This window comes from Ambystoma mexicanum, chromosome 2p, assembly GCF_040938575.1.
Source record: "Ambystoma mexicanum isolate Mex_15411 chromosome 2p, UKY_AmexF1_1, whole genome shotgun sequence".
Taxonomy (NCBI): Eukaryota; Metazoa; Chordata; class Amphibia; order Caudata; family Ambystomatidae; genus Ambystoma; species Ambystoma mexicanum.
This window is the reverse complement of record NC_090923.1, coordinates 1,379,298,693-1,379,319,466: the sequence shown is the minus strand read 5'-3', so window position 1 is coordinate 1,379,319,466 and position 20,774 is coordinate 1,379,298,693. Positions and strand designations below refer to the sequence as shown.

General features: G+C 46.2%; 1 protein-coding gene across 2 annotated transcripts in view; it reads right to left on the bottom strand.

The window, feature by feature from the left end:
• Positions 1-20,774, bottom strand: part of LOC138567513 (UPF0764 protein C16orf89 homolog) — a 280,249-nt gene that overhangs the window by 13,120 nt on the left and 246,355 nt on the right. Inside the window, exon 7 of one of the 2 annotated variants that reach the window (XR_011302232.1) lies at positions 383-454. The exons of the other annotated variant lie outside the window; for it this stretch is intronic. The gene's annotated coding sequence lies outside the window, so the exon portion shown is untranslated. The remainder of the gene's footprint in view (positions 1-382; positions 455-20,774) is intronic. 2 annotated transcript variants of the gene reach the window in all.

The window sequence follows — 20,774 nt, the reverse complement described above, 5'->3', positions numbered from 1 at the left end:
TCAATTTTTCAAATTATAATTTACAAAGAAACCATGTTATGTATATGAAAAAATGATATTCTCATTTACCATCACATGTAAAACGTATATACATTGTATACAAACATTCAAGAAAAAATGGCAATTTTAGGGGGGGTGAAGGGTAGAAGTGTTTCGGGTGGTAGAGAGAAAAGTATGAGAAGCAAAGTAGAAAATAATAAAATTAAACACAATAGTAACACAAAGTTAGATATTTTGAAATAATATTTGCCTTCACAAAATAAACAAACAATAATATTTCTGCGTTTCATATTTCTGTCAAATTGCTTTCATGTTCTACAAAGAGATTATTCCTTGAAACACAAGGTTTGTGTGGTATAAGGTTCGAAATAAATCAGCTTACCTAATGGTGCTGGTTTGGAAATGTATTCTTTAGGTCTTTGGGCTAATTTCATGGGTTAAAATCCAGAATCATCTACAATGTTAAAGGAAGTGGTTTAGGGTTTTAAGTTTGTCATCTTTTTTAACATGATGCCAGATTGTTAAGACAAGAAACATCACATTAGGTGCTACCTATCTGTTCGTGACTTCATTAAACATACATGCGTGCTTTTCTATCTCTTTCTGATTCTTTTTGGAAAGCGGGCAAGTCACCACATGATACCGCGTGGGAAAGAGGTGACAAAACCTCCTATAATGCCCCTCATGTGCGCTTACCTTGACTGCTAAGTCTCGTGCAAAAATTGTCCTCTTCCACTCGGCGTCTCCGCCAAGCTTTTTCTAACAACAGATCCGTTACCTAGCAACGGGGTCCTGCTTCGCTCTCCGATGCGGTGGCCATGTTTGGCTCGAAAGTGCTTTTTCTCTCCATATTTTACCCTTATTTACGTTATAATACGGATCTTTGGAGTTGACTCCGTGTTTAAAATTAAAGAAAATGAATGTGTGTTGTTTTTATTTTATTTGTTAGGTTTAAGCAAAAATCTATTGTGCTACTTAATTTAGACTCATTGCTCATTTATTGTTCACAAAATACAGAATTATTTGTAGTTTAATGGCTGGTGTGTTCGATTGTGATATCTTGATAAATCAACTTCAGAAAGCTAGAATTACCAAATCTCGCATCATCCCATCCTTTAGTCCTACTATGGTTTCAATTGTGGCGGCCATGTTATGGGCAAATATGGGTTTAGCCTTAGCTGACATGTTATTTCTGTATTGTTAGGTGTTGTGTTCAATTCTATGAATTACAGTGTCATATTTACCTTTGAACCTATTTATTATACTTATGAATACCTAATTATATGCAGGGGTATGTGGCGCAGGAACGCCGGTGCATACCCTATTTTCCAAATTGAAGTGTTAATTGTTAAACCATGTGTATCAATGCATGAGCACTTCCCATCCTTAATATACATGTCACCTAATACCATTCATCCCCTTTTTTAAACGCAAGTTTAGATTTTGACAATTGTATACTGTTACATTTACAAGAAAAAGTCCATTGAATTTGTTACACGCAGCCTATCCATTTGTATGTAATGTTCAATGCAATTTACAAAAAGGAGGCCATCTCATTATCACAAGTGTACATTATTGTTTACGTTACACATTGCAAGAAAAAAGTCCATAATTTACAAAAAGGAGGCCATTTCATTATCAGAGTTAAGGCCTTTCTCCACAGCTCGGAATTTGCAAATTAATTTCGCTTCTTGTTGCCTAAGTTTTAGTTCCTGGTCTCCGCCTCTTGGGCCTAACGTCACTTTTTTTAGACCAACAAATCTCAGCAACTTTTTGTTATCTATCTGATGCTTTCTCTGTCAATGCTGAGCTAATTTTAGGTTCGTTTCTTGGCTTCCAATGGTTGATAGATGTTCCCGTATTCTGGTTCTGAGCTCCCTAATGGTGCTGCCTATGTATATTTCCCCACAATGACAGATGATAGCATACACCACATATTTCGTCTTGCAGTTTATGTGCTCTTCAATTTTCTGCGTAATTCTATATTTATCTTTAAAGATCGTTGAGCTGTTTGATGCATACTTGCACATTGTGCAGGTGCCAAATTTACGAAAACCTTTAGGTAGTGATGGAAGCCATGTTGTTGTATTGTCATTCTTCACTTCTGGAAGGAAGGATGGACTCAAAATGTTCTTAATCGTTCTTGCACGCTTGTAAATCATAACTCCATAACCTACAAAGTAAAATCCCACGATAAATGTTTAATGAAAGCTTCCAACACTTAGTCAGGCTTAGGTCTCCTGGCTAACCTATGCTAATAATACAAATGCTCCAAGGATCGACCCAAAGAAAAAGCTAATAGACCTTTTTCAAATGTCCAATCTTATGCCAATGCAACAAAACAAATGTGCTCCTCTGGAAGGTTCTTGTGGCAGTTACTGGTAGTCTTGTCCCTCCTTTGGGCCTCTCTGCTTTCACTTTACTTCACCAGGCCTCTCCCAGTATTCAGGCTTCACAGTTTCCTTCACCTTTACAACAATCACATGAGGATTTCCTCCAGCCCTTGGTTTCTTAACGCGTTCTCTTGGTCTCTCACAGACCTTAGATGGCTTACTTTGGATGGCAGGCCCCTGTCGGACATTGGTTTCCTCATGGTTCCTAACAGATTCGTCCTGCACCGTGGCTTTCTTTCATAATACGCACCGGGCCCTTCTTGGTCCTTGGCTTGGTCAGAACTCTCAACAGGCCCCTCCTGGTCCTTGACTTTCTCAGGATTCTGAACAGGTCTCTCCTGGACCTTGGATTTCTCAGGATTTTTAACAACATCAATGGGTATTTCTCTCCCTCCTCATTAGTGTCCTTGTTAGGCAGCCAATATTATTTCACCCGCCTGCCCCAATTTCAGCCTATCCCTCTTCTTTTACCTTAGGGTGGCTGGTGATGGCCTCAGGCTTTGGCCTCTCAGGTTCCGCCAGGTTTTAAAGTTGTGTTGGAAACATCCTGGTCAATAGCCCCCCCTCCTCTCTCTCTCTCTCTCTCTCTCTCTCTCTCTCTCTCTCACACACACAGTCTCTCTCTCTCTCTTTCTATCTCGCTCTCTCTCTTGAGACGTTCAGGCCTAAAGAGAGAGAAGGTTACGGAGGGGGATGGAGAGAAAGAGAACAGGAAAGAGAGAGGGAGAGAAAGAAAGAGAGAGAGGGAGAGGGGGAGAGAGAGAGAAAGAGAGAGAAAAAGAGGGAGAGAGTACCTGCAGGCCTGGACTGCTTTCCAGTTTGGTTGTTTCCAGTCTCCTCCAAATTATCCTTGCCTTCTTCAACACAGCTCTATTCTGCTGGCTCCTTTCTTCAGGATTTCACCCTTTCATCAAGGGAGTGTGGCTAGACACTGCTGCCTTCTTTGAAATCTCTCTAAATATACAGCAGAACATCTGTTAGTTTGTTCCTTATACAATTCCACACTGTTCCACTAATCTGCACCAAATTGTACATAGTTACCTATTAGGACCCTCAGGACATTACTGGCTACAAGATATTTGGACACCCTGCCCCTTCCCCCATAATTTAGCCCCTTCCCACATGAGACGGTTGCCTCAAATCGGCAAAACATCAATGTACTTGTAGAAGGACAGGACAAAGCTCATTTTAAGCCTCTCAACTCAAGCAACAAAACTCAAAGGACCTGAAAACCACGTCTCAAGGCCCTACGATGCGCCGCTTCCAAGATAATTGCACTGCAATGCACTGCACCATGCCAGGGTGAGTCGACAGGTGGGGAGAGCACACTGACGGTCCTGCTATGCTAGAGCATGCCTACTCTTGGCTCACCTCCATGTCTGCTCCGGGGCCTGTAGGCCAGCCATACACGCCCATTCTCAGTGCAGTTTACTTCAGAGTGCAAAACGCATCAAGCGATAAGCAACTCGGAACAGTGATCATTGATTTTCAACCATTGATGAAAGTGTCATTGTGTCTTTCTACAGAACCCGTGCAGTGTTTGGGTACGTTTTGCTAGTAACTGAAATGTCCCCTCTCACTTTATATTCATTGCAGTGGGACTTGACTTCTAACCACGCTATTTCCCATTTCAGTTTCAAGCCTCGATTCTGAGTGTTATTCAAGGGGGTTTCCCTCATTAGGTTATTACTACTTTGGGCTTTTGTATTGGATATTTGTTTTATAATGTTAATTTCCTGATGAAGGCCTGCAACGCTTTAAGGATGCTTGCAGAGTGCAATGCCATCTTGAGATTTCTCTCCACATGGCAAGTGTTTCTGCATTGATCTGCAGCTCCTCAGCTCTTGAAAGACTTATATGCTCCGGTGCTCTCGGTCTGCGAAGCTGTGCTTGCGCACTTCCCTCAGGAAGGTTCAAATTCAGCGTCTCTGCATCTTACAAACATCACATGTTTATGGATTACATGTCCTCTGTAATATGTTGGCAGTTGATCTGGTCCCCAGCCTGCAAATACATCCTGCAATGCTTTGTGGTAGATGTAGGCCTGTGGGTCCATATACCTTACAGGGTATTACCACATCTCGGATGGGGGGCAGTGAGCCAGCGGAATACCCCCTCATCCACATGCTGGGAGAAACATCAGTTAGCTGATGTACCATCACAATCCCTGGTGGCTCACTTACCAAACATATAAGGATGCAGTTTTCAAGCAACTCACCACACCTTAAAAATATCTATCCCTATTCATAGGACCTCTTTCTAGAAAAGTGAATGTGTGGTTATACTTGTACCCCTCTTGGCTTGTACCCCTCTTGGCTTGAGCAATGCTAGTTTCACTCTTGGCCTGGGCAATGCTTATTTCACTCTTGACTTGGGCAATGATTGTTTCCTAAAACTCACAATTATCAATGTTCAGTCACTTAACTTCAGTACTGCAATATTTCCAACTGCTTCACAATTGACTCTTCAATTAACTTTCACCTCAGAATCGTTTTTAAGCACACGCGACCAGTCTCATCTGTTTTCTGCAGTATTAGTATTCAATTAACGTAGTTCAGAGTGTTTTACTCTTACTTTACTCTTATTATTATTAAATGCAAATTATTACGTGAGCGCTATTAAAGAAATTCACTCATACGCAAGTGCTATTTTTGTGGCCTTCCACAGTCCGACAATCAACGGACATGTAGTCTCCAACAACAAAGTTAGGTTTTCTTGTCAGCTTTGTTTTTTTAAATGCAAATTTACATTTCTTAAAAGTATCACAAGAGTTCATTTGAAAAGAGCAAGGCAGTTTGTTCAAGCCATTATTCATAGGTTTCCTTTCACTGTACCTCTAGGAGTAAGGGGCATTTTTAACTTTAGAAGTCTCAAACACCCTTTCCTTTCCTAGGATGTTTAGAGATTTCACATCAGCTTTACCCACATCAAAAGGCTTAATGTGTGGTTCAGATATATCATAACGACAATGAGACTTTACATGCTTTGGTACCTGTAAAAGGATCTTCCCTTTTAAAGTCAAATACTGTGTCTCCTCCCAGGTGATCCTCCCGCAATACACCACCGCCAAGGTCAGGATCAGGAAATGTCTACCTTTCCCTGGCCACCTGGGAGGAGACTTTTGGCAGGGTGTCAGGGATCCGCAGGATTCATCACAATATATACACGTTAGCATGCACAATGAAGTTAGTAGTGGTGTAGTCAGACAGAGGGGGTAATTCAGGAGTAAGGAGAGGATGCACCTTCTTGGTTTAGTAGGTAGAGTAGGTAGAACGTTAGTGCAGATTTGAAGGTGTGGTAAGGCGGAAGAAGTAGGGTAAACTAGAGGAAGTGCAGAGTGGTCAGGGAACCAGGAGATTAGGGAGGGTACTATATCACAAGGTGTGCAGGGACGAGTAACAGGAGTTTGTGTTAGGTAGGTAGGGGGATACAAAATTATACAGAGTTTTGAAAACAAGCATTGGGAATTTAAAAGTGACTGGCTTTTCATAGAAAGCCACCCGGCAGGGAGGTGAGTGTTGGGGGTAGTAGATGAGTGGTGAAGATTGCAGTGGGAACAAGCTGAAAAGTACCTTGTCAAGTGGAGAGAAGGAGCAGAGGAGGAGGCCAAAGAAAATACTGTCCTAGTAGTCAAGGTGGCTGACTACCAAGGTGAGCATAAGGGTTTTTGTGCAGTTGCAAGTGAGGAAGAAGAGGAGTTTCATATATTCTGCAGCATAATCCTGGCTGCATTCGAGTTGGAAGTAATAAAGTGGCAAAGGTTAAGGCTAATATCGAAAAGGACCCAAAAGTTGAGGACTTGGAGTATGGGAGCGCAAGTCTGGAGGAAATGAGATGCATGAAGCAAAGTGTAGGGTTATTGTAGGCAGGAAGGTAGAGACAAGCAGATATCTGAGTGAAGAAGTCTGGAGCAACAGTAGGGAAAGAGACTATGATGTGTGCGTCATATGCAAAGAGGTGGTAGGAAACACCAAAGGAGAGGGCCAGTTGGCTGAGGGAGGAGGTGTAGAGGGTGAATAGTAAGAAGAGAGCCTTTCCGGTGCAACTGAGAGAGAGGTTGAATCAGTGGTGGCCTTGCTCCGTTTGATGGAGAAGGTTCAACAACAAAGGTATGGGTCAGCCCTGTCAAGGGAGTGTCCTGTATGTGAGCGACTGTCCAATGAAGAGAGACGTTGCCCACCATATCAAAGGTGGCAGAAAGGTCCAGTTAGATTAGGATTATGATTAGTTTACAGTGGCAAGAAGAGATCAGAAAGTTTGAGACATGGGTGGGGGCTGATTCGGTAATATACTAGCTGCAAAAATCCTGTTTGCAGAGAGTCCCAGGAGTCATTAGTGTCCAAGTAGGAGGAGATCCTATTAAACATGAGTCACTCAAGGATTCTGGAATGGTGACGGACGAGAGATAACGGCTGAGAGTTGGCATCAACTATTTTCTGATTTTCAGGCTTCCTTCCTACGTTCTCATGCTAGGCTTCTCCCGACCATCACTCCCACCAATCCTCCCAGGCACATCATCATACCCACTGCAACCACCAACCCATCTCACCAACAACCACAGCAGTAGCAGCATTTATTAATTTGCATTTATAAAGCGCACAGCTGCCCTCGGGCATCGTGGCGCTGTTACATGAAAACTTACTTGGCATAGGTGTAATATCAAGAAACAGTATGAGCTTGGTTACAGACATTTCTCATGTTCCAAGGTTACATGAGAACAGTGAGCATAGGTACAACTTGTTGGCACAGGTAAATGATTGGTTACAGACATTATTCACTCTTCAGGTGGCATTTTAGGTACAGATTTACTTGAATAGGATGGTTTTCAGTGCCTTTCTGAAGGCCTTGAGGGATGCTTCATATTTATTTGAAGCATCTGTTGGAGCCGAATGAGGTGGAGGCAGATTGTCTGTGTGCCTCACCACAAAAAGACATCTTCAATAACTGCCTCCCTCTCTTCCAATTCTAGGTAGGAGGACAACAGTTCCTCAACCAACTCTGCTCCCACATCCAGGTTGATTTACTCGTTGGTGGACAGCATTGCGCCTTCCTACTACCACACTCCCATTTTGTTCAACAAAAATAAACCACAAAAAATCCCAGAATGAGATCAAAATGTTTCACGAACATCTAAGAGGAAAGGTTGAACACAGCAAAAAAAGCATTTGCTGAAAGAAACAAAAACCTAAGGGTTTCCCTAACAAAGATTTTCACTAAATATTGGCCTAATATATATATGGTTTCCCAATTAAAGAAAGAGGTTTAACAACAAAAACGCAATCCAAAGTACAGAGGAAGAGATGAATTTGCTAACATTCTACAAAAATGTCTCCAACTCCCTGTGTTGAGAGCCTTGTCTCGCCTTCCTGAAGCTAAACACAATCTTAAAAAAATGTTGCTAGTTCCCTATGCAATGTTTGCTTTTTTTGCTTTCCAATTGAGAACGTACTCAAATCCCCTCAAGAATTTCTGAATCTCATTTAAGCCTAACAATCTCAGCCAAATCCTCGCAAGAGGTCAGAATAAGGTACTGTTTTCTCAATCTTACCTGAACATGCATGAAAGGTTAGACCACCACAAACCTCCTGCAAATGTACCTGATTCCAAAAGTTGAGTCTGCATGGATTGACAGATGGCTTTTTTTGAGAGATTTGTCCAGGCTCATTTTTAGCATCCAAGAGTTCAGCTTTACTCCAATGATCACCGAGTATCACCCCAGGCCCTTAGACATTGTCAGAGTCTTTACAGGTAAAGGGGATTACTGCTGTTTTTGTTTTCAGAGGTTGATAGCGACACAAAGACCTGGTATCCCACCTTGAACTTCTTAAAGTGACCCCAGTTGACATGCAACACCTTTTGCTTATCTTATCGTGCTTGTAGGTATGGGTAAACCAAGTCTCTGATCAGGCCCATCTGTTCTCTGATTGTCTACAAAAACTAGGTGATGTTCTACGCCATCTCTCCTTAATTTTCCACTCTTCTTTCAGCATATCAAGAGTCACAACCCCCGCTTCCATATACCAGCTTGAACAGGGAGGGTCCTGTAGAAGCCCGAGGTGTCCTCCTTTCTGCAAATAGAGCCTAAGGAAGGAGTTATCCCAAGTCTCGGGAGGATAGCTCAGAGGCAATGTGCTTGCCTTGGAAGCAAGGCGACAGTGAGCATCACAGGTTTGATCCCCAGGTCCGCGCTTAGAATCCTCTGTGTATTGAGCATGTTATAAATAACCCATTATATCATAACAATTCATGGCATCCTCTTCAACCACCTTCAAAGTAGGTTCTTCAATGTCTAATTGAAATGCTCTACCAAGTCACTCACCTGAAGACAGTAAATAAAAGTCCAGAATGTGCCAAAGTGAAGAAGGGTTTTCAACCTGGCCAAGAGTTTAGATATAACTGTGGGTCCTTGATCGTAAGGATCTCCTGAGGAAAACACATTCAGGAAAAATAGGGAAAAAGGTGTTCTATGATCTGTTATGTATTGTTACTTAAAGGAAAGGTGTTTAGGCATTGGGTGGCATAATCAACAACCACAAGGATGTACACATTTCTGGCCTTCATGGGTCTGGGAGAAAGGAACCTCTATGATGGCCAATGGTTGTAATTGGGAGATCCAAATACACCAGATAGGTTTGGGTGGGATGGGATATTATTTGAAAACTGTTTTACTTTCTAGTAGATTCAAGCCAAAATACTTTTTAGGCACACCCTTATGCCCCACTGTTAAATGGGAATGAGCCAGACAGCTTTCCTGAAGGGAGATGAACCAACAGTTGAAAACGGGTCTGCTATAGGGTCAAAGTACAACATCCCATAGAATGGTGACTGAGGAGGCCTTGAATGTTCTGAAAAACTTGCTTTGCTATCCTCCCCTTTTCATAATAGCCTAAGCCCTCGCCCACCTGTCAATGACTGCTAAACTGTTTGTGAATTCCTGTTTTGCTGCCCTTTTTCCCTACTTAAGCAGCCCTCAGTCTCTTTTTCGTTGCAGTTGGTAAGCAAGTGGGTCTAGGTCACATGGCCTAAGCCCTGCCCACCGAGTCCTCCAGCCTCTTTTCCTTTGCAGTTGGTGAGCAGGTGCAAGTTGATCTAGGTGACGTGGCCTTAGCCCACCCACCTTCTTAGCCCTGTCTCTTCTTCTCTGCTCTTAACTCTTAGATCAAGGGTGTCTCTCGGCTGGGCGTCCAAAGTGAAGAGCAAATGAAGAAAAAGGCAATTCCTGTTTGGATCTGTTCGAACCGGGAGCACCCAGGGCCCGAACCCCTGCTCAGCCAACAGGTAAGCAGCACTGAAGAACCAAAAGGTGGAAAACCGCGATATTCCAAAATCTGACACCAAAAGTGACCTATCGACCTGTCGCCGCAAGAAGTCATCGTAGGCCCCCACAGGTCCTGTTCTCATAAGCCTTTAAGGAGCCCACAGCAAGTTTCATCTTCCCAGGACTTCTACAGTCGAATAAATTGTCGCCCAGCGGAGAGCACAGCGAAGAGCAAAACTACTGCACTTCAGAAATACTTTGGTTCCATTTGTCTTCTTGGACTCAGCATTCCAGTGGCTCCTTCTTTCAAGGGGGAGTCCATCCTCTGTGGTAATCATTGAGTGAAACCGAGAAACTCTGCTACTGTGCCTTCCAGTGCACCAAAGGTACTGGGATGATGAAGCGCATCTTCTAGCCTCAGGAGTTGTCCAAGAGGTCCCAGATTCATCTTGGATCCTGTCCTCCTGTGGCCTCTCAGGTACCTTGGGGTGGTAGAATCTTTAAGAAGAAAGTAGAGGGTTACTGAACATTTCTGCACTGCTATGTAAAAGACAAGATCATTTGCTCCCTAACCTTTCTATCACAGGTTGCCCAGGTGGGGGGATCCTCACACAGAATTGTGTACCTAGTCTAAAGAAAGCATTCTGCCACTGTTCATAACTGTGACAGTTTAAGTGTCTGGTCTCCCTTATCTCCCCCTTCTGTCGAACTCTCCTCACCTAAACCGCCGGAATCGCTGTCGGGGTCCTGCAGACGCCGTCGGAATAGATAATCCTTCTCCTTTTTCCGATGAGCTTGCTTGTCATGGAGGGAGGCCCCCGTGACCGCTGGAGAGAACAGCTGTCCGAGCACCTCCCTTCCGGAACCAAGCCGAAATAGGGGAAAAAACCCCGAATGGGGAAAAAACCCTTGGACTCCTCTGGTCTGTAGCCCGGAAGACGTAGTTCCAGCCGAAAAGTAGAACAGTAGACTGGATCCGTAAGAGTAACTGAAGGTAACACAGCAGTGGAACAGAGGAATCCTGTCGTGGGAGCCGGAACTACCACCAGCCAAGGCCTGCAAGGGGGTTCAGGACCGTAGGAGAGGAGAGAGATAAATAAAGAAAAGAAAAGCGCAGGGAAAAGGGGCGGCACCTATCCGCGGGGATGGGGCCGCCAGAATAGAGAAAACAGAAACCGCCGAGGCACGGCGGCAGCAGAGAAAACTGGAGGGAAGGGGAGTAAGAAGAACACTCGCTGTAGGGCCCGAGTGGCTAGAGCCTGGACAGAGCGAGGCAGGAGCGAAGAAACCCGGAAGAGCGAGAGCTTCCAAAGGAAAGTTGCAACGCAGGGACCGCTGGGCCGGGAGAGTAGATATACTCCCAGCGGCCCCGCGCTACAAGGAGGAAAAAGTAACGGACACAAAGGAGGGACTAGTACCTCCCGTACCTCTGTCCCAAAACCCAGCGCGGAAGAAACCGCCAGTCGGAACGCCTGCGGGTGACAGTATGCCCCCTTCCAGTCCGCACCACCCCAGGTTTCCCCGGATGCAGGCGGTGGAACCTGGCAAGCAAGCGAGGAGCATGCACCTGAGAAGCAGGTTCCCAAGAGTCCTCCGACTCCGGGTAACCCTTCCAGGACAAAAGGTATTCCAACCTTCCTCGGTAGAACCTAGAGTCTCTAATGTTGGAGACCTCAAATTCTGCTTGATTGGGTGTCTGTGAGGGAATGTGTCTGAGCACTGGTCTGTGATGAGAATCAGGATAGAAAGGTTTTAAGAGAGACGAATGAAATACAGGGTGAATGCGATTTAGAGAAGGAGGCAGTCGAAGACGGTAAGCCACAGGATTGATCCTGAGAAGAATGGAAAAGGGACCCAGAAAGCAAGGGGAGAGTTTAGAGGGCCTTGTCCATCTGGGTAAAAACCGAGTGGACAACCACACCTTGTCGCCTGGCTTCCAGTCTGGACATTCTTTGCGGTGTTTATCTGCTCCGATCTTTGATCGTCTCCTGCTGTTCTCTAGGCTCCGCAATGCCGTGGCATGGGCATCTTTGATCTGACCCAATACTTCTTCGGCCGCTGGGGAGTTGGTGAAATTTGGAACCTCAGGAAGAATGGACTTAGGGTGGACCCCATAAGTACAAAAGAATGGCGAGAGACCAATGGCAGTGTGCCTGGTATTGTTATACGAGAATTCTGCAGTAGGCAGTAGAGAAACCCAATTGTCTTGATTCTGAGTGACGTAACATCTCAGATATAGTTCGAGAGTAGCGTTCAGACGTTCCGTCATACCGTTGGATTGGGGATGGAATCCCGAAGAGAGTGCTCTCTCGATCCCCAATCGGGTACACAGGGCTGTCCAGAATCTCGAGGTGTACTGACTACCCCGATCAGAGATGATCTTGTCAGGTAAACCATGAAGTCTGAAAATATCTCGTACAAACACCTCAGCTATCCTGGTGGCTGTAGGAACACCAGAAAGAGGAGAGAAGTGTGCCATCCTGGAGAACGCATCCACTGTGACCATGATGCAGGTACAGGATTCGGATACCGGTAGGTCTACAATGAAATCCGTAGAAACCAACCCCCAGGGGCGAGTAGGCATCTCAACTTGGTTGAGTAATCCCAACGGTTTCCCTGTAGGATATTTAGACCGAGCACAAGTAGGACAGGTCTTCACAAAGTTCAGGGTATCTCTTCTCACAGTGGGCCAGGAAAAATTCCTCGAGATGAGCTCCAGGGTGTTGATTCCCCCACGGTGACCTGCAAGGCGAGAAGTGTGACACCAATCCAGTATCTTCTTTCGCAGCATTCCTTCCGGAACATATAGCCGTTTCTTGAAGAATAGCCAGCCGTCCTTCTCCTGGTAATGAGAGTCGGAGTGTAGCGGTAATTGGGGAAGTTCCTGAACCACAGCGGCTTTAACCTCTTGTAGAAAAGAGCTAACGAGGGCCAATATCGGTTTGCGAGGAAACATAGGTTCAGCGGATAACAAAGCCCTTTCCTTGCTGGAGTCCTTGCGGGATAGGGCGTCTGCTAGACAGTTTAGTGACCCAGGAATGTAAGAAATCTGGTAATCATACTGCGAAAAAAGATATGCCCAACGTGCTTGCCTGGAATTAGAACACTCCATTTCCTGGAGGGCTTTCAGGTTCTTGTGGTCTGTCCTGATAAGGAAGGGATGTCGGGCCCCCATGAGCAAATGGCGCCATTCATCGCAAGCCAATTTCATTGCCAACAGCTCCTTCTCTAGGACAGAATAATTCAATTGACTGGGTGAGAGTGTCTTAGATAAGTAAGCTACCGGATGTTCCACTCCACCGACAGCCTGAAGTAGTACCGCTCCGATGGCAATTGCAGAGGCATCGGTCTCCAGGATGAAGGGCTGAGTTTGGTCCGGGTGTCGGAGTATCGGAGCTGAGCAGAAGAGATGTTTGAGCAGCTTGAAACTGTTCTCGGTATCGGTTGACCAGCGGAACGGCAAGGCCTCCTTCTTGAGAAGGCGAGTGATGGGGTACACCACTTCCGAGAAGTTGGGGATGAACCTTCGGTAATAGTTTGAGAGTCCCAGGAACCTCTGCACCTCTCGGACAGAAGTGGGCGCGGGCCATTCAAGAATGGCCTGCACCTTCCTTTGATCCATTTCTATTCCCTCTTCTGATAACTTGTAACCCAGATACTGCACAGAAGTTACCGCAAATTTGCACTTCTCGGCTTTAACCAATAGCTCGTTTTTCTGTAGACGTTCAAGAACTTGAGTGACATGAACGATGTGTTCCTGTAAGTTTGAGGAGTAGACCAAGATATCATCCAAATAGACGATGACAGAAGTGGAAAGCATGTCGGAAAACATTCTGTCCATAAATCTTTGGAACACTGCAGGAGCGTTAACCAGTCCAAATGGCATCACCTTATACTCGTACAGGCCGAATGGAGTGCGGAATGCCGTCTTCCATTCGTCACCCTTGGAGATTCTGAGCAGATGGTATGCGTTTCTGAGGTCGAGTTTGGTAAAAATTCTGGCTCCTTGTACAGCCTCGATGATATCGGAGACCAATGGCATGGGATAGCGATCTCGGATAGTTACCTTATTTAGGCCTCTGTAGTCTATACAGGGTCTAAGTTCAGTGGAATCCCTTTTCTTGATGAAAAATAAGGGAGCCCCTGCAGGGGATTTCGAAGGCTGAATCAGCCCATTCGCCATATTTGTGTCCAAATAGTTACGTAACACAAGCTTCTCCGTAAGTGTTAGAGAGAACATTCTGCCAAAGGGAACTAGTGCATTGGGTTCCAGATCTATGGTACAGTCCTCGGGCCGGTGGGGTGGTAGTTTGGAGTGAAGGCTTTCTTGAAATACTTCGGAGTATTTCAAACAAAAACTGGGTAGTGCAAAAACCCCCACACAGTTGGAGGTGTGAGCCGTAATAGATTGAGGGGCCTTCTGACTCTTCGGTGGAAGACAGTGTTCGGTGCAGTATGTAGAACAGAAACTCAGCTGGTTATTAGTCCAATTGATTTGAGGATTGTGTCTGCGAAGCCATGTGATCCCCAAAATAATTGGAAAATGTGCAGCCCGAATGATGTCGAACCTTATCACTTCCGAGTGCTGAAAAACTGTTAAGGGTAGCTCTTCAGTGGTATGGGTGATGAGTCCGGATGATAGTGGAGAGCCGTCAACTCCTTCTATCTTCTGACCTTCCTTCCGGGGTATCCTGCGTAGACCGACCTTATCGGCCCATAGGGTATCAACGAAGTTTCCTGCTGCTCCGCAGTCCAATAACGCGAGAGTCTCCACCTTCTCGCCTTCTATCATGATGATAGCTGAAACTACCATGAGTCTGGAGTCTTCATTTGAGTTGGAAGAAGAAACAGTTAGAGAAACATAGGGACGAGTAGACAGAACTGGAAACCCCCAGACACTAGTCCCTATTGATGCCGAGGGTGCTCGTTTCCCTGCCTTTTGTTAGGCAGTTCTGTGCAGTCCTTTAGAAGGTGTTGATCCGACCCACAGTAAGCGCAAAGTCCTTTTTCTCTTCTTCGCCGTCTTTCGGCAGTAGTCAGAGGTGCTCTTGTGAAGCCAATCTGCATCGGTTCCTCTGAAGCGGCAGCGGGAGAGCGACTGGGGGGAGAGAATGTCCGAGAATCCAGAAAGAATCCTGAGTCTCGTTGTTTGCGTCTTTCCATCTTCCTTTCCTGTAGGCGATACTCGATATGTAGTGCCGCAGTTAGCAGGTCCGAGAAAGTAGGTGAGCGAGTAGATCTGGCTAACTCATCCTTAATCTGCTCTTTTAGACCCCTCTTGAAAATGGCATACTGTGCTGGTTCTGGCCAGCCTGCGCCAGAGGCTACTGTTTTGAAAGCAGAAATATACGACAGGACGTCCAAAGAACCTTGCTTTATATCCAACAACTCTTCAGAAGCGGTAAATGACAACTCTGGGCGTTCGAAAGTCTGTCTCAGAGAACTTTGGAACGCAGCGTAATCTTGGAGAATGGCATTGTTGCTTGTGACTAGGGGAGTGGCCCAGGTCAGAGCGTTGCCTGTCATGTTTGAGATTAGGAAGCCGACCTTCGTTTGGTCTGTAGAGAAAGTGCGAGGTCGGAAAGTAAAGTAGACGGTACACGCCTCTAAGAATTCCTTCACCTTCTTGGGGGCACCATCAAATTTTCCCGAGGATAGTGTTGTAGGCGGTAATTCTGGAGGAGGAGGTTCCCGGGCGGATACCATTTGTCTAAGGAGGGCGTTCTCAGCTTTGACTCCCTGAAGTTCCTGAGACATAGCTTGAATTGCCTTCCAAAGTTCTTGCACTTGCCCTTCGGCTGACATGATGTCTTTCTTTGGCGTTGCAAACTGTGACAGTTTAAGTGTCTGGTCTCCCTTTTCTCCCCCTTCTGTCGAACTCTCCTCACCTAAACCGCCGGAATCGGTGTCGGGGTCCTGCAGACGCCGTCGGAATAGATAATCCTTCTCCTTTTTCCGGTGAGCTTGCTTGTCACGGAGGGAGGCCACCGTGACCGCTGGAGAGAACAGCTGTCCGAGGACCTCCCTTCCGGAACCAAGCCGAAATAGGGGAAAAAACCCAGAATGGGGAAAAAACCCTTGGACTCCTCTGGTCTGTAGCCCGGAAGACGTAGTTCCAGCCGAAAAGTAGAACAGTAGACTGGATCCGTAAGAGTAACTGAAGGTAACACAGCAGTGGAACAGAGGAATCCTGTCGTGGGAGCCGGAACTACCACCAGCCAAGGCCTGCAAGGGGGTTCAGGACCGTAGGAGAGGAGAGAGATAAATAAAGAAAAGAAAAGCGCAGGGAAAAGGGGCGGCGCCTATCCGCGGGGATGGGGCCGCCAGAATAGAGAAAACAGAAACCGCCGAGGCACGGCGGCAGCAGAGAAAACTGGAGGGAAGGGGAGTAAGAAGAACACTCGCTGTAGGGCGCGAGTGGCTAGAGCCTGGACAGAGCGAGGCAGGAGCGAAGAAACCCGGAAGAGCGAGAGCTTCCAAAGGAAAGTTGCAACGCAGGGACCGCTGGGCCGGGAGAGTAGATATACTCCCAGCGGCCCCGCGCTACAAGGAGGAAAAAGTAACGGACACAAAGGAGGGACTAGTACCTCCCGTACCTCTGTCCCAAAACCCAGCGCGGAAGAAACCGCCAGTCGGAACGCCTGCGGGTGACAATAACTAACCTGCCTCTCTTCCCTATTCTATGCTGTTACAACTCACTTAGGAATTCACATGTCTATTTAAAACTGACTGAAGTTAGTGCATTTATTACTGAATTTAAGTATTGTGTGGTACAACATAGAGTGTATATATTTGCCATTCTTTGAATAGAAATGCCTGAGTACACAGTGTTATTATTCATATGTATATATATTGCTGAACCTTATTTTATGTAAAGAGGCTGTGTTATCACCTAACATAGTGTGTGAACATTCCTTTTGTGGGGCTTGGGGACTCACTGTACTTAAGAACCTGCCTGCATCACCTCCTGAGTGCATAAGCCTTGGTTGCTCGTCCAAGCTACCATATAGACTACCTTGGCTAGGGTTGCTTTGTGCCCTTGTCCCAACCATATAGAGGACAGAAGTACAGATACACCCCTCCAGACTTTACACTGGTGGTACAGTGATGTGATCACTGGTTTTAAGACATGGGCTTCATTACGGGGTAGCTGGAAAAACCTGCCAGTAGGCAGTGGGTTACTGGCAACCCCATAACACTGTTTCCGCCGCCTGACTTGCTGGTGCCACCGGGATAATATGGCAAGGGGCAGAAACCGTAAATCCCCATTCCCATGGAGTCTGATGGGAGTCCACGGGAATGGGTTCACTGAAGCACGGGCATTGTTGCTAATGGTGCCGTTGCTTCAGTGAAAACACTGTCAGTAGGGGCCTGAACTGCCGGCAGGTCAGGCCTGCTGGGAGTTCTGTGCCCCTTCCGACAAACTCTTAGTTTGCAACGTACCGGCACCCTTAATTCCGGACCGCCAAACTCCTAATGAGGCCCTATAAAATGTTTAACCTCTAGTGTTTAACCTACAAAATATCCACACTTCTTTATTGATTTAGAGTTTTAGCAGTGTATACTGGTAACTACACTACAAACAATGGACACTATTGCAAATGGTAAATTGACCAGGATGAACTTAGTGGCTCTCCAGAGTGCTTTTGTGAAGTGAGAGAAATAGATTTCGACGATAAGTCTAGGGCAGTGCCCATAGCTGCCCTTGTGGATTTGATGGATTCTTTACGCCTGAAGTCACATATGTTGCCAATGTGATTGCCACCTCCCCTTTCACTTCTATTCCAAAACCCAGCATTGTTTCTCAGGGGAGTGTCCTGGAACTTGAGTTATTAAGGATGAAGTTAGCCTTTGAATACAAAAAGTTAGAGACTGAAGCTGAGTTGAAGAAGGAGGAGTTGGCACAACACGTAGCCCTCAAAGACAGAGATACTGATTGTCAAAGACTCAAGCTAGAGAAAGCTAAGGTGGAAACTTCAGCCAAACCAGTTTATGTAATATTTGGTTGGTGTGTGTGTGGAGGGTTCTGATATCCTCCAATGGTAGAAGCATTTGAAATGGCTTGTGGTGTCAATGATGTTGACTTTAGAGTTTGGGCTAGGTGTTTATTAAGTAGAGTACGTCAGACAGGTTATGAATGTATTCTGAAACTGAGTGTGGAAGAAAGAGGCCAGCATGAGTGTATGAAAACTGCTTTGATTGCCAAGTTTGGCAAGACACCTGCCCATTACCTTAAGAGGTTCAGGGATTATAAGAAGAGAGAGAATTTGTCTTGGGTTGATTGAGTGAGTCCTGCACATATGAATATGATGGGATGGGTTGATGGTTACAAAGACAAGTCGTTTGCTGAATTGTCTCACCTCCTGTTTTTTTAACATTTTTCTGAGGCTTGTTCACCAGAGCTGCATCAGTACATTTCTGACCAAAATATCTTTGACCACTTTAAGTTGGACAAGTTGACTGATAATTGGTTTCCCAAAGGCTGTCCCCTAAGGATCCCAGTAGGAAGCACAAGGACAAAGAAAAAGGGACCCCTCAGAAGGCTGAGGAGTCCAAGAAGCAGACAGACCCGAATAAACCTAAACATTCTCCCTCTCGTGGGGATAAGTCTCATGGCGGTGGGAGCAAGAGTAGTGGTGCTCCTGCAGCAAAGCATGCTCCGAGTGGATCCAATTCAGTACTCTGCATTCCTGTCACCTGTTGGGATTGTAGGACCTTGGATCACAGAAAGGGTGACGCCAAGTGTAAAGGTAAGGCACTTGGTGTCCAGGCTGTAGCCCTAGTCACCATAAAGACAGCAAAGCTTCCTGTCCTGGCAACATTTTATTGAGGAATGACTTACTAGAGATGGGGTTAATTTCAGATGGGTTACCCCTCACTGCTGCTGCAATCACTGGGTCACAGGTCAAATAGGGTCTGACTGACAGTCAGTTACCCATGCCAAAGGGGAAACCAAAGGCTAGGAGGAAGAGTAAGAAAACCACCTCTGTGAAGGGAGCACCTTCTCTTCCAGCTAATTCAGCAGCACCCACTGTGGTCCCAGCTCCTGAGGGACTAGGCCCTGTGGTGACCATAGACTCAACTCCTGAGGGATAAGAGCCAGAGGACCCTCCTCACGGAGAAGTACTCACCCCAGAGGATCACCCAGACCTCCAGTGCTTGTTAGCTGAAGGTGGATCAAAGAGAGTGCTACTCTCTTGAGGGTCTAAGAAAACAGGCCCTCTGCCCGTGCATGTAGACCGGCATGCTGCCTTCCTTGTGAATATACACCTTCACCCTGCTTTTCGCTATTCTGAATCACTTTGTGCTCCTTTGCCTGACCACAAAATGGCCGGCGCAACGCGACCCCAGAAAGAGGCTTCGACCCGTTGCTAAGCAACTGGGTGCCTACATCTACCAATCCCCGCCACCGACAAGCGGAAGCCGGCCTGCAGAACAAGGGTAAGGGAAAAGGCCCTGTTTGCCACTGTTTTCCGCTGCAAGCTATGGCCAGCCCCTCTACCTGGGTAAGCGCTTTTTGTCCCCTGACCATACCAAAATCCCTCCATATACTGCATTGTCATGGAACACTTATCTGCAGCTCATGACCTGACGACGCTCAGCCCCCCATTTAGCGAAAAGTACAACATGCGTGTATCCGGCACACTGCCTCTGCAAACGACACAACTGTAGCCTGCCCTCTCAGAGGAACATTCCTTATAGTTACGTCGCTGCCCTTGTACCTTCCTGACCACAACCAACATGAGTCGAGCCGATAGGCACTCGTGACCTTTTTCCATCATTGTCTGCAGAAATCACCCCTTGCTATCACATCTGTTTGTGTTCAATTACTCTAGTCGACCTTAACGTCACCGCATTTTCGGTGTGATAAAGACTTGTTACTATTTAGTACTGACCTGAGCCTGAAGGATGTGCTATTACCTACCCACACTGCGACTGCATTTCAGCTGCCGAGTCGGCTGAGCCTACTGAGTCCTACTCACATCTATCTTTGTTTGCGTGCACCCTGTTCACTGGCAGAGCGTCTAAACACTGAACTAGCCTACTGCATTCTTGTTGAACTAGCCTACTGCATTCATGTTGAACCTGCCTACTGCATTTATGCTGAACTTGCCTATTGCATTCATGTTGAACTAGTCTATTGCACTCTTCTTGAACTAGCCTACTGCATTCATGCTGAACTAGCCCACACCACTCCTATTGAACTAACCTATTGCATTCATGCTGAACTAGCCTACTGCATTCTTGTTGAACAAGCCTACTGCGTTCCTGCTGAAATAACCTACACTTGCGCCCTGTTTACTGACCTACTGCGCAAACTTTGCCTAAATATCGGCCTGCTGCTTAGATTTGAACTAGCCTACTTATATGCGCTTTACTCACTAGCGTACTGCTTAATTCTTGAACCAGCACTGAGACACCCCCGTCCACATGGCCGCCTTCCGCAGAACCACCCTTACCATGGCAACCATCCTCCTGTTGTTCAACTCAATTGCCCCAACATACTTCGTACCCCCTCTACAATCACAATCCCCATACATGGGTCCTCCGTTCTCAGAAACCACAAAATGGGCACCTTACTCAACCTACAACTCAGCCTTACAGAATGGATCCAACTCTTCGCATCACCGCCTACTCCATGGATTCCCTGTCCAGTGAAGGTCAGAAACCTGAGACTATGTTCTCGGATCCCACACCGTAAGACGCCTACCAGGCCGGACCCACAACTCCTGCCACCAAAACCTATAGCCCACCACCACCCTCCTGGTCCCATAGCTGTCACACCCTATCATTAGAGGCACACTCATCAACGCTAGGTACATGGTCGCCCATGCGCTCGACATTGCAGACCTCATGTCTACCAACGACCTGCATTTCCTGGCCATTACTGAAACCTGGCAGCAGGCCCAGCACTATCCCTAGCCATCCCAGAGGGATACTCAATAATAAGGAAAGACAGAGACTCCGCCAAAGGAGGCGGAGTAGCATTCATTGCTAAAATGATCCTGGGCCTTAGAGCCACCTCCCATGCTAGCCTCCCTTCAGCGGAACTATTGTCAGTTAAGCTCCCCCTCTAAGCTTCCCAAACGATCCTCATGCACCTCATCTACTAGCCACCAAGT